Raw genomic sequence first — 11,422 nt, 5'->3', positions numbered from 1 at the left:
TAGTCAGTAGTTGTCAATTCATTATGGATTGAGTCATTGAATAATTATAAAGACTTATTTTTGAGTATCTTGAATATAATAGAGATTATATGTATGTTCATTTAGGCAGAGACCTAAAATCTCAAAGGATGAACTGATTTTAAATATTCAAAGATTGATATCAGAATCAACCTCCATAAATGTGGAGCAGACACATTAATCTAGAAAATGTGTTAAACATTTCAGATTTATATGTTTCACCACAAAAGCCGAAATATAATAGCTATGAGCAGTTGAAATAACTATTTGATTTAGTTGAGTTCTTTGCCATTCTTGAAAGAGATTCAGACTAGAGTAAACATCAAGTATCTCATTGCGAAAGCAATGAAGATACAACTATTCTAGAAGAAGTAGAAATCATGAGAGGGTAAAGCACATGAAATGAAGTATCATTTAATTCAAGAAAATTTTACATAATTGATGTAATAATCCTAAAGATAACTTCAATACTGTTTCTTACAAAATTATTACAAAGACTTTGTTAGACAAAATTAGTCAGGAGAATATGATTGACATATTAAAAGAGATGCCTCAATTTTATTTAGGGCAAGTGGGAGATTGTTGGGAATAGTGTCGGCAATTATAGTTGACAAATGTTTTAAATGAAATAAATAATTGAATTGAATTATATATATAGATTATGTCCAATATTATATTGATAATATTAAGTAAATATCAGAAAATTCCAAAGTTTATCTATGTGGTCTTAATCTCATATTGGTATGAGAGGATCAAGATTAAGATAATAAACTTAAAATAGTTCGCAGTAAAATAAAGTTATGGAATCTTTAGATTAACTACTGCTGGTACGGTCCACTAGTATTATAAATAGATGTGACCTAGATCCGGGTTACTAGTGTAGTAGGACACTTTCGTGGAGGTACTTTGCATGCTGAGAGTAAGTAGAATTGGACCAGATGTGATTTATTCATACTTGTTTATAGTATTAATCAAACACATCAAACGATGATCATATACACAATGATCTTAATCCTGTGGTTGCTATGTACTCCTATATATATATATATATATATGTCATCTGATCCTTTGATTCTTGCGTTAAGGTTTGTCAGAATGATCAGGCTAAGAACAATTGTTTTGGAGACTCAATGATGTATATGACTAGGGACGCAGTTTAACAGATCTGGAATCTATACCTTCTTATAGATTGAATAATGGTTCCCTATTGGGTTGACTTTTGGAACTGAAAATGTTATGAGCGCTCACGTTGCAACCTTGTTGTGACACAACCCTCACCAGTAAAGTTAATGGTACTCTAGGAACAAGATATATCTAAAAGTGTAAAATAGTAATTTTATTTCCTTTTAATTATGAGCCATTAATAGAGGATTAATGCTATATGTAATGATTATATCAATGAACACTTTATTCTTTAATAAAATACTCAATAATTTTATGTCTGTAATTATCAAGAGTTCAATCTCATACTTATAGTGGAGTAATCATGAGATTAATAAATATGATTATTTAATAAAAAAGTTTTGATTAATAATGTAATATTTATTGGAGTTTGATATTATAGGTCCATAGGTCCCCAGGGTGGCTCTATCAACACCATATTAAAGTAAGAGTTCATATAACTGTAATTTGGGAATTAAAGAAGAATTTTATTCTTTAGGTCAAGTATGAAATTATATGATAATTGAGATTGAATAATTAGTTTAGAATTAATTATTAATTTTCAAAAATATATTTATTAATTTAAATATGTAAAATTTTGAAATTCATATATATAAATAAATAAATTAATTTTTGAAATTAATTGTTTTATTTGAGTGAGAGAAAACAAAATTGGTAAGTCAAAAATATTTTTTGATTTATTGAATTTTAAAAGATGGTGATAATGATGATCATCAATTTGAATTTTGAATTTTGAATTTAAAATTTAAATCTTGAAATATGGTTGTCATCATTTCCTTAAAAAGATAAACACCTTATTTTGTGGAAGATTGATTTTAATTAAAAATTAAATAAAAGAAAAATGCAATATCCCTGAAAAGAATATTACAGTCCACGCATGACACAGTCTAGTGGAGGCTATTATTGGAAAGGGTAGTTCCCTAGATTGGAAGCTTAAGAGTGTTTATTCTGAGTTGTTGTCTATTATTAAGTGTTTTGATCTCTATTTTGTTAAGTATGTTAGCAGGAAAAACAATAGTGTTGTTGATGGATTAGCAAAAGAGGCTAGAACATCTAGTTTATCTTGCAATTTTTTCCAAGGGGAGGGTACCCCTTGTGGTTCACATCTTTGGTTGTTAGTTTATGAACATGAGTTGTTCTTTCAAAAAAAAACAAAAAAACCGAACGGTTATATTGTACAAAATACATTATCTTAACATTGGTTGGAAAGAAGTGTTACATGCACTGTTTTTAGCAAAGTTCTTTAGATATTTACTTCACGAAGTACTGTAACTATATTTGACATGCAAGTGTGGTACACTGATAGGACAATTTGAAATTAAGAGCATCAGACACCTTAGGGTGCCAACCCCACTTGAGTTGGAATATTATAAAGGGATGAACTTAAAGTAAATCTCACATATTATAATTAAAAATATCAAAACAATTAAACTTAGACGAGCAACAACATTAGTCAACTGCTCAAGTGCATTTTTTATTTTTTTTTGTTAGAGTTGTTTGGTAATGGGGTGGGTGAAATAATTATGAAGCTACAAAGATTCCCTTTCTACAAAGGAGATACATTTTGGGGGGCAAGAATCATCAAATGGAGACTTTACGGAGACGACTGCTTACTTGAGTGACCAAAAACATCGGTTTACTAGAGATGACATGCTTTAGCATAGGATTTTTTTCCTAGAATTCATGTGATATTGAGCATGGCATTATGGAGGACACTTCCAGATACATTACCAATGAAATATTAGCCATTTTTTCTACAAAATAAAATTGTTTTCTATGTAGTGAGGCATGGGAAATAAGTATCTACTGGCCTGGCTTTGGCGTTGTGGTTTTCTGAACCATTTGATATAAGGAGCGATGAAGTAATGGTTGGGTCCCTTTCTGGGTTCATCTACGAGATTATCAAAGGAGTACATAGAGAATAAGTGATCAACAAACTTTGTTATGTTGGTTTCTTATTTATAGCTCTGGCTCGACAAGTGATGCATAAATATAATAAATTCAACAACACTCAAAGTTAATATGAGAATGGAGAGAATGATTACTTCCTCACTGATTGCTTTTCCCCAAAATCCAAGAAGGGTGGATAGAATTATCTTCACTGATGCTTCTTCGAAATAAAATATTGCAACTGAAGCTGTGATCTCATTTAAGAAGGAAGAACAATAAGTTTGGGAATCCGATTTAGGTCAAATGGAGTCGGAAGGGGAGATCAAGGAATTTTTTTTGCGATGGGATGGGCTTTGGGGCAAAGTTGGTCGACTGTAATTGTCATGATCAGACACCAAGGATGCTTTCCAAGCCTTTAGTGGTGGTGTTTGTCTCATAGATTGGAGGTTATGGAGTATGTCGTTAGAAGTCTTAAAGTCAAGTTGTTGGTTTAAAAGATCAACTAATAATCCATTATCTCCACCTGAGATGAGTAAGCGGAGTCCATCGGTGTCTAATATAATTTATGTTATTCACCCAATTGCGAATTGGCACAGTGCATGATCCCTGGTTATCCTCATTTTATTTACCAACCACTAACTCATCGAAATATAAGAACACTTTTGTACATCACAAGTAGAATTTTGGAATGATTGCTTTCATCATTGGTTAGTTAAAAACTTAATTAATTTACTATAAGCCAATTAATTTTGGACAATTTTATACTATTGACACGGTTTTTCGCCATTAGTAGATTAAGAATTCCAATAATGAATATATTAGTACTCTTTCCTAAACTGTAATGAACTATAAGAATTACTTCTCACACTCACAATTTTATGTGGTTAAAATCCACCTAGTCCACGAAACAATATTTTTAATCTCTCACAATTTCGGCAAAGTTTCTGTATTACAAACAAAATAGTCCCTTTTTCTGTCCACTATTTCTGATATTTATAGCGGATATTTCTGAATAGGTTTGGGTAACCATGTGCATATATATGGTAACACAATCAATCAAGATAATTCCGATGTACACATGGATACGATTGCATATGAATGTTACTCCCATTATCTCGGGAAATAAATATGCAATACAACCTAGGCATTAATAAGCGTATAAGGGAGCTCCAAGTCTTTCAGGATCCTTCACTGTGCGTCATGACCAGGTTTCCATGAGATGAACATATTCCTTGAGCTAGAGATTGACGAGTGAATGAACATCATTTCAGATTAAGTTCATAGCATCATAAAGGCGATCTGCCCATTACATTCCTCGAACTGTGTTATCCAGATTTCCGAATAGCGTTTAGATGGATAGCCTCAGGGAAGGAGAATTATCAAAGTCTTTCACGAAAGGTGACCAGAGCTCGCGGATGGACAGAAAAGCTTCGCCTCTCCCGTTTAGTGTCCAGCACACTCTTTCAAGCAACCACGACCCGGAAGTTCGTCATTTCTCCCGGACTCCCGAAGGGATATCCTTCGGGGAAGGTCCTTCCAGGAAAAGCTCTTCAGGTTACCTTCGCGGATACAGTTCCGTGCCTCACACGGAAGAAGACCAAGCGGTCGAGTCACGGAGGAGTCATAGTTGGAATGATACTCATCTGACACAGGATCCCGCCTGACACGCCCGACAGGTCGAGGCTGCACACATCCCAGCACGCCTAAAAGTGCCTTTTCGCCTACTGTTCCGCTGACAGCCTGGAAAAGACGGCTGCCTTTTTACATTCCCCATGTTTTCATGTAATTATACCTATGTAGAGCCTGGTAGCCAGGCGACTACGGTAATTGTATCCCCTATTTATGGCTGGTGTAATTTAGACTCAGGGGGGCAGAGTAAAACCCTAATCCAAAACCCTAGCTATAACGACCTCCTCATTCTACGATAGGAGGAAAAAAAAGGAAAAGGAGAAAAAAGAACAAGGACTCTGCCAAATTCTCTCTAGCTTGATCTTCTTTAAGAGAACCTGAGAGAAACATTGTGAGTTTGTGAGGTTCTTGTACACCAGCCATTTTACTGTAATTCTCTACAAGTATAATAACATCGACTCGTGGACTAGGGCTCATTAACGCCTGAACCACGTAAAAAGCCTATTTGTCTATTTATATTTCTGCACTTCTACAGTTCTTATGCTTTTATTATTTTGTTTGTATTCGTTTCCGAAAAACTCGGTAAACATTTTGGTGCTTTCATTGAGAGCTGTAGGAAGTTGTTAGTCAGCTCTTTTTCTGTGAACTTTTTTTGTATTCACTCCGTACTGAAAAAATGGTGACTACGAGAAAATCTGCGATTGACAAGAATGCTAGGGTCAACCCCGATATGATGATGGAAGATGCGGTACAAAACGACCCCTCGGCGGCCCAGACCAAAGGAGAAAGTACCCATGACTCGGACTACCAAGGTGAGGACCCGACATCCCGCCAGGATCGGGTCAGTACTGAAGATACGACATACTTAGAAGACGAAGAAGAGTATGTCCGAGACGGTTACTACAAAGACGGCTACTACTACGAGAAGGATCCAGAACTGGTCCAAGTAGCCGAAGAACTGGTGGCCACTAAGGCCAAGCTTGCTGAGCAGGAGCGCGTCTCTGAAAAAATGCAGCGCATGATGGAGCGCCTCCAAAGCAAGTTCGGAGATCTAGGCGACTCGGACGAGGACGCCTCTGTTTTAGGTGGTGCTGATGCCACCATGCCGGACCCAGCCGCTGCTGGACCATCCAAAGCCGCCCCTAACAAGGGCAAAGAAAAAGTTGGGGAGCCTGTGCGCACTAACACCCCTGCGCCTCTTAAAGGCGTGAATCACCAGGCCGACTGCCCCCCCCCCGCGTGCAGAAGGTCTCTGACGCTCCTAAGCCCAGACGTCCTTCAGCCCCAAGGGGGCACTCTGTGCCTAAAGGGCCCGGTGCTAAGGCACCCAGGCCTAGGGGAAGGAACAACCGCCCCAGTGATTCCGTCAACCAGGACGGTCGGGCTGCGGACACGCACTCCGAAGATAGCTGGTCCACAGTGGACCTAAGAAGAAGGTTGGAGGCCAAGTATGAAAAGGCCAAAGGAGAAAAGGCCCGGCCTCGCGGAGACGACCTGCGAAATCATCTCAACGACAAGCTCCGGGGACGTGACCTCCCGGAGAGTGATACAAAGAGGCTCGAGGAACAGATCACTGCCTTGACCAAGCTGGTCCGGAAGCAAAGTGGGGCCCTATCAGACTCTGAGGAGGAAGACCCGAAACCATATATTCAGAGGATCGCGGAAACGCCCCTCCCGGAGAACTTCAAAATGCCTCATATAGAATTATATGAGGGGAGGACGGACCCGCGCACCCACCTAGCTAAATACAACAAGATGATGCAAGTGGCACGCGTCAGTGAGGATGCCAAATGCATGTGCTTCTCACTCACCCTTACCAAGTCCGCGGAGGACTGGTGGAAAAGATTAGCTCCCGGATCCATCCACAGTTGGAAGGAGCTACAGTCCGCATTCAGGAGGCAGTTCATTGCTGCCCGGGACCACGACATGGAGGTTGGTTCCTTAACCAACATCAAGCAGCTACCCAGTGAGAGCCTCAAAGCCTTCATTCAAAGAATGATGGAAGCTGCTGCTAAGACCAAGGTCAGCGATGACATGAAACTGATCGCCCTTCAATCGGGGCTTACCGTCGGCTCCCTGCTATGGGGAGAAATGCAAAGGAGACGAGCCGAAACTCTGCCCGAATTCATATCAAAAGCTCAGGGAATCATCAACCTTGAGGATGCCTACCAACAGGCCTTTGGAGTTCCCCCAGCCCCGACGTCCTCCGTGACTGCACCGAGCTTTGCTTCGCAAGCTCCCGCACCAGCCCTCACGCTTCCAGGAGCTCAGTTCACTCCGAGCGTGTATGGGCCTTCCGCGTCTGCTCAGACGCCGAGTCAAACCCATTTCTCTGGTTACGGAGCTGTACAAACCGGATGTAGTATCGCTCTCGGCCCGTCGCAACCGCAAGCGGGAGGCCCAGAACAAAATCTGAGCCAACCGCGGAATAAACGAGGTGGAAGAAACTCCAACCGGGGGGACCATTCAAAGAAACCCCGGAAGGACTATGAGCCCAAGTTCACGGAGTACAGCAGTTTGATAGATTCACGAGAGAATGTCTATCGGGCAACCTGTAATATGGTCAACTACAGGAAGCCCCCGAAAGTGTCTCACGGAGGAAGGCGTCCGCGAGACTCCAATAAGAGGTGTGAGTTCCGCGGAGACGTGGGGCACACCACAAACGAATGCCTTCAGCTGAAGGATGAGATCGAGTCCCTGGCAAGAGCGGGACACCTCGGTCAATGGGTGAGGATACCCATAATCTATCCCGGACAGGGAGTATTTCACGGAACTGCGTATTCTCCGGGACAGAGGGGTACCGCTAGCGCTCCTGGAGCCGGTCACCCCCAAGCTCCTGGATCTCAGTTCCCAGCGCTTCCTGCTCTGACCTCTCTGGCACCCATTGCCATGTTGACTCCAGGACCCGGAAAACCATATCCGCCTGGCCTTGCTCCGCCACCCGTTGACGGACACGTAGCCACCATTTCCAGAGGACCGCACCTCGCCGGAAGTACCCGCAACTCCCAGAAAAGGTACTTGAGGGAGTTAGAACACACCAGGTAGATGTGCGCCTTGGTTCAGTCACCTGCTCAGCATCCCCGAATGATGGATCTTCCCATCACCTTCACGGAAGACGACGCCCGACATGTGCACTTCCCCCACAACGATCCCCTCGTCGTGGAAGCCCAGATCGCCAATAAGCAGGTATCGCGGATCTTAGTCGATAATGGAAGCTCCGTAAACATCCTCTTCAAAGCTGCCTTCCACGCGATCGGATTAACCGAGACAGATCTGATCCCATGCCCCATCCAGCTTCAGGGGTTCAATGGGGATGCACTCATGCCCTTAGGCAAAATTCAACTTCCAGTCACCCTCAGAGGAGACAGCGACGCTTGTGCCTTCAGGCACTGCACATTCGTGGTGGTCGACTGCCACACGGCGTATAATGCCATCCTAGGCCGACCGGTCCTAATCGATTTTGGGGTCGTAACCTCGATACGCCACTTATGCTTAAAGTTTCCATGCGACAACGGGCGTATCGGCACCCTCCGGGGAGACCAACGAAGTGCACGAAGCTGTTATAACGTCTCCGTCCGGTCCGTCTACACGGTCCAGGAGGCGATTGTTGCCGCTCCTTTGGCGGAAAATTTACCAGAAACTGGGGGTGCCCAAGGGGCATACGTGGACGAACTTGAACCTAGATTGGGGGTCGAGAGGGCGATAGAGCCGATGGAGGAAGTCGAAGAGGTGATCCTCAACTCGGGAGATCCCACCAAAGTCATTCAGGTGGGGAAAAACCTTCCATCGGCCATTCGAGAAAAGATCGTGGCCACAGTGAAGAATAATCAGGATATCCTGGCATGGTGCCACGCTGATATGACGAGGATTAATCCTAATGTTGTGTGCCACGCACTCAACATAGACCCATCTGCAACTCTAGTTCACCAAAAGAGGAGGTCGTTAGACCCCGTGAGGGCCGAAGCAGTCAAAGCTGAAGTGGACAAGCTGATGTCCATAGGCTTTCTCCAGGAGTCACACTATCCCGTGTGGTTGGCCAACCCGGTTCTGGTCCCAAAACCCAATGGGTCCTGGAGAATGTGTATTGACTTCACGGACCTGAACAAAGCCTGCCCAAAAGACTGTTTCCCTCTTCCGCGAATCGATCAAATGGTAGACGCTACTTCCGGGTATGAACTCTTATCCTTCATGGATGCATACTCCGGGTACAACCAGATCAAGATGCATGTCGCGGACCAGGAACACACAAGCTTCCTCACGGAAAAGGGTGTCTACTGTTATGTGGTCATGCCTTTCGGTCTCAAGAATGCTGGGGCGACATACCAGCGTTTAGTAAACAGGATGTTCAAGGACCAGCTGGGGAGGAACATGGAGGTGTATGTAGACGACATGTTGGTAAAATCCAAGACCTCCGGGGACCACAGTGACGACCTTGAGGAAGCTTTCGCTGTGATCCGAAAGTACGGAATGAAACTGAATCCGAAGAAATGTACTTTCGGGGTCTCGTCTGGGAAGTTCCTCGGTTTCATTGTCAGCTCCCGCGGAGTGGAGGCCAACCCTGAGAAAATTAAGGCGTTCATAGATATGCCTTCTCCCCGAAAGCATAAGGATGTCCAAAGCGTTACCGGAAGGATAGCTGCTCTCATCCGCTTCGTATCTAAGGCCACTGACAAATGTGTCCCTTTCTTCAATGTGTTACGAGGAAACAAGAAGTTCGAGTGGACCCCCGAATGCGAAGCAGCCTTCCAACACCTCAAGGAACATCTAACTCGAGCTCCCATTCTGTCCAAACCTGTCGAAGGAGAGGCGTTGTTCTTGTACTTAGCTGTGACAAAGCATGCAGTAAATGCCGCTCTCGTCCGGGAAGATGGCCGTTTCCAGATCCCTGTGTATTACGTGAGCAAGAGGTTACTGGACGCCGAGTCCAGATATACAATGATCGAGAAGCTCTCCCTCTGCTTGCTAATCGCTTCGCGGAAGCTAAGGCCCTATTTCTAGGCGCACACCATCAGAGTACTCACCAACCACCCTCTCCGGCAAGTCTTGCAGAAGCCCGAGTCTTCTGGCAGATTACTTAAATGGGCCATGGAACTGAGCCAGTTCGACATCCACTACCAGCCACGTGTTTCCATAAAAGGCCAAGCACTCGCGGACTTTATTGTGGAATGCTCAGGAATGAATGACCTCCCGGAAGATCCTGTCCCGGAACTTCCCACATGGAAGGTCTATGTAGACGGAGCCTCAAATGAAAAAGGAGCTGGAGCAGGGGTGATAACTCTAGGAATTAGAGTTATTTTTATGCGCTTAAACTTGTAATTTTATCAAGAAAGAGTGGGTTAGAGTGTTTTATAGAGTCATTATCTTGGTTTTGTGAAATATTAAAATATAATAAAATAATATTATATAATAGTAATTTGCTGGAAAAATATATCCTTAAGTGTGAAATTCTTATTTTGGCAGGTGGTGGTGAGATTGTGGTCATTTGGAAAGAGATTCAAGTGTTAAATGGTCTCAGCAGGAGGAAATGCTGCAGCATTTCAGCAGCGTAACGTACAGTCAGCCAGCCTATTTGGATGGCCCACATGGACACCACTTATCAGCTCACTTTGGGGAATATTTAAATTGGGCTGCTTGGTGAGGACTTAAGGGCTTATTGGGCTTCATTTTTGGCTTGGACCCATTTATGGTAAAGAGGACAAAAAGACAAAGAAAAGGAAAAAAAAGAATGAGGCCCACGTGATAGGAGAGGAGTGAACTGACCTAGCCAAGGGGGATCATCTTTTCCAAGGAGAATAACGGCTGAAGAAAAAAAGAGAGGAACCCAGCCGCCTGAAGAAAATACACACCCATTTTTGGCAGCCATTAAAGAGTAAAAGGAAGGAAGAAGACTAGGAGAGAAGAGCTATTTGGAGGACACTCCATCATACTATTGGCTTGTTTTTCTTCCCCTTCTTATTGAACTCAACTCTTTCTTGGATTTATTTTGATTTATGGCTGATTATAAGCTGGTTTATTTTGTATTTAAAATTATGAACTAATTTTCTTAAAGTTAGGATAATTAAGGAACCTTGTTATGCAATTGTGAAACTTTGCTATTGATGCTCAATGCTAATTGAGGTTTATTCATTCAAGTAATTTTCATGCTTTATATTTACTATTGCTTGATCACCTTTAGTAGATGATTGAAATAATTAAGATTACTGAAAATGATTTTAATTATTAGACAAAAAACTTGAATGGTGCATGATTAAGTTCTTAGATCTTAATTTTGTGAGGGTATAGACATATATCATTACCATGCATAATCTAACGGAATTGGGGCTTGATAGGAAATTCTCAAAATTAAATTAGCTTAGACATAAGTAATTTAATTAGAGAATTAAACCCATTTGATTTCGACAGAAACTTATGGACATGATTAGAATTCTTGATTAGTAAACTGTCAGGAATGCTGCAGCATTTTCGTAGCATTGCTTCCAGGAATTGCAAACAAGGGGAATTAATTATCCTAGCTTACCATTTTATTGCCAACTGATTTTCCTATTGTATTCCATTAATTTAGGCTTTAATTTCAGCTGTTAATTATTTTTATTTGCTTATCATTAATTTAGTTTTATCATATTGTTTTACTTTTATTTGAAGCCAATTTGTGAGTAATTGATTTTGTGATTTAATTTCCAATTTTCAATCCCTGTGGAGACGA

Source organism: Humulus lupulus, chromosome 4, assembly GCF_963169125.1.
Source record: "Humulus lupulus chromosome 4, drHumLupu1.1, whole genome shotgun sequence".
Taxonomy (NCBI): domain Eukaryota; kingdom Viridiplantae; phylum Streptophyta; class Magnoliopsida; order Rosales; family Cannabaceae; genus Humulus; species Humulus lupulus.
This window is presented reverse-complemented; position numbering follows the sequence as displayed.